This window comes from Lupinus angustifolius, unplaced genomic scaffold, assembly GCF_001865875.1.
Source record: "Lupinus angustifolius cultivar Tanjil unplaced genomic scaffold, LupAngTanjil_v1.0 Scaffold_151_28, whole genome shotgun sequence".
NCBI lineage: Eukaryota > Viridiplantae > Streptophyta > Magnoliopsida > Fabales > Fabaceae > Lupinus > Lupinus angustifolius.
The window spans coordinates 21,158-24,948 of NW_017725988.1; positions in this window are offsets into that span (position 1 = coordinate 21,158).

Below are 3,791 nucleotides of genomic sequence, written 5' to 3' on the forward strand. Positions count from 1 at the left end.
AGGAATATGTATTGCAGAAAGATGAGTGAGTGGGTTAATATGTGTTATGCGTGGACACACAAATATACTTTTCTCTTTCTCTGCATACTCTAATTAACAACATAACAAAATTAAATTAGTTTCTTTTTTATTGTTTAACTTCTTCCTTATTCAATTTGTATACTTTGAATTAAATATTCTTAATATTTGTATTTGTGTCAATGGTTGGTTGTAGAATGTATAAAAATTATGAAATGAATCAGATGAGAAGAGAGAGACAAGTTTTTGGGTGAGATGTTGAATTTGGTGAGAAGAAAGAGAGAGAAAGAACCCAGGGAGAAAGGAAGAAAGAAATAGAGAAGAATAAAAATCTGACCGGATGGACTGTCATTCACTATTTAGTGATTTGTTAACCTATAATTGAATGTCTCTATGTTGAAGTTCTCTTCAACCAAATTTTTCTCCTACAATTATTACACAACGAATAAAATAGACCACACACAATAGAGCATTGCACATAGTAAATTTAAAATTATGGTGAGAGCATTGCAACATTTTTTTGCCTACGACAACACCTCTCTTTGTAATTGCTCTAAAATCGTGATCGTAAAGTACATCAGACCATAATTTTTCATATTGTTCTCTTAGACATTTTTTAACCTTTGCAAAATAATATAGTGAGAAATAATTCTCTTAGAAAATAGAATGACTATTTTTGAAAAAAAATTATAACCACTTTTGAATTACGGTTTTACAACTTTTTTAAATTTATTTTTGATAGATTTACTATTAATTATCACAGTTGATTTTTACAAAGAGTCGTTCAAAAGATATGGATCCCTTTGTAGGATCCTTACCAGAGACTAAGAGTGAACCATCAACTTGATTATCTTCCATTATCATTGCTATACGACTTTCTCCACTACAAAGATTATGGAACACCTCTAAGATAGAAGAGATTATTTCTTTATCCAAAATTTAAATCTGAGACATCAAGGTTTAGCCCATAGAGGAATTTAAAGATTCATGTTTTCTCAATGAAGTGAGTTAGTATTGTAGAATCATCACCACACTCATTCTTCAAGTTATGATATTGATCGAATTTCGTCCAGAGACATTCAAGAGCCCATTATATCCTGTTATAAGGTGGTTTCCTGCTTAGAATTAAAAACTTTATTTTCAAATTCATAATAGGTTGAGAGGTCGTCTTTCATAGAATATATGTCGATCAAGTTAGAGTCACATGTGATATCATCAACTTTTTGATTTCTTTCTACCTCACTCTCTCTAGCATATATGTATCATTTATAAATACTTACTCGTGAATGTTAAAGTCTCTTTTCAAGTATTCACCTAAGTCAGTCTAAGGTCGGTCCTCAACATAATTCAACATTATTCAATCACTCTAAGGTTGGTTCTCAACCGATTAAAATTCAACCAAACTCACTTAAAGTCAACTTCACCTTAGTTCAACCTATAAACATCACTATCATGCTATCCCACAAACCAAACTAAGGAGCAAGGTGTGAAAGTGCAAAGAGTCAAGACCTGCACATTTAAGTCTAATCAAAGTTTTGATGAAGCAAATGCGCATACAAGAAAGCTTGAAGATCATACAACAAACTACGAGCCGAAGACTCATAGGTTGCATCTATAGATTTAGGACTTTACTATATTTACTTGTAATTAGAAGTCTTAAAATGATTGCCTTAGTTTGAGTCTAGGTTAGGTAAACTTAGGTGGAAAGTCTCACAAGAACTAAAATAGGTCGAGATTAAAATTGAGACATAACATCTAGATATCTTATGATAAGTAGGTTCATGCATACACATACATAGTTTCATACATTAAAGGTAATATATTTTAAAAAGCTATGTAAAGCATGTTCATATCATATAGGTAGTTTACCATACATTCCTTACATCAAAGAAAAATATTTTTAACTTAGTATAATCAATTAAGTAGTTAGTGTAATCGATTATCTAGAATTCAATTACTAACTAATATGATGTTGTTAGCACGTTAATCGATTAAGACACCATATAATCGATTAAGACGTACTTGAAAACTGATTTTCAACAACCTGTTAATCGAATAAATGGAAGGATAATCGATTAATATCAGTATTAGTAGGATTAGTATAAATTCTGTAAATCTTGCCAATGTGACATAACTTGCATATTTCGAAAATTGTTGGAGAGCATACATTTTCATAGATTGCAATTTAATGAGAAAGTGCATTTAGAAAACCTAGGGAGTAAAATCATTCTGATGGAGGCTTAGAGATTAATATCATTGCATCTAGTCTCTAGTTTTCTATGCATCAAATTCTTGCATCTAGTTCTTGATTTCTTGAAGAGATTTGTGAGGAAAATATTTTTCTGAAAAGACTATGTATAATTTTTTGAAAACCTAATGCATTAATTTCATTTAGAATTAGGTTCTTGTGGAATTTCTGCTTTATGTTTTAGATTAAGTTTTCAATTGTTGAATCTAAGTATTAAGTACTCAAGTCAACTCAATAATTTTTTTTTGAACAAGGAAGTTGATCTCTTTATGAATAGTTTCATTACGAGAGAGATCTTTGTAATCTTCACAGAGGCTAAGAAATCTTAGTTCGAGCGATACTAACGTTGGGGCCGATCGCGAAAGGATAGGAGATCCTAGTAGGTGATTTAGTTAGGTCAAACCTAGGTTGTCAAGCTCATATGGGCTAAGTAAGGATTGACTTAGTTTTTTTGATTTTGTAATTGGAAGTGTGTTTGTAAAAGTCACAATTGCAATAGTTGAAGAAAAATCTCCCGAGATCAAAAGGGGAGGTCTGAATGTAGTTTGCAGTGGACCACAAACGAACCAGGATAAAATTCTTTGTGCACCTCTTTCTAATCCTTAATCTCTTTACTTTCCATCTTTACTTTGTTGATTAATTGTGTTAATATGAGTTGCATGCTATAATCTATTTAATGTCTTTCTGTAATCTTATTAGTCAATTAACTGTGTAAAGATTCAGTAATCGGTAACTTGCTTTGCAAGAAACCAAAGAATCAAGTTGTGCGAATGTCATGATAATCGATTATCCACAAGCATAATAGACTATATCCGAGCACTGTTTAATCGATTAAGTCCAAGCATAATCGATTAATTGTAGTTTGTTATAGTTTTGCGCAAATATAGGAAAAGCTGAACAAGTGATCCACGACACCTATTCAACCCCCTTCTAGGTGTATTCAGACCTGCTAATACCCAACAAGTGGTATCAAAGCTGGGACAAAAGTGCTAGCTTGACCGCGTATTCGTTCGATCCTAGAGGATACTACGATGGGTGCCACAAACCAGTTTGGTGGTGATGGCGCATCCATCAACCTCCCTCCGATTTTCAGTGGCGAGGGGTACGCCTACTGGAAGGTGCGCATGAAAATATTCATTGAGGTGATTGACACGGACATTTGGGAATCCATGGTCAATGGTCCTTTCGTTCCACTTCACTTAGTGGATGATGAACCTAAGGAGAAACCAAAAAGTTTATGGACTGATGATGAGCGCAAAAAGGTTCAGCATAATCTACGTGCCAAAAACATTATCACATCGGTCCTATCATACGATGAATTCTTTAAGGTGTTGCAATGGCAAAATACTAAAGAAATATGGGACACTTTACAAGTGACTCACGAAGGCACGAGCGAGGTTAAGCGCGCTAGGCTAAATACGCTAACACATGAATATGAGCTATTTCGAAATTATCAAATGAATCAATTAGTGAAATGAAAAAGTGATTTACTCACATTGTTAACCATCTAGTTGCCATAGATAAA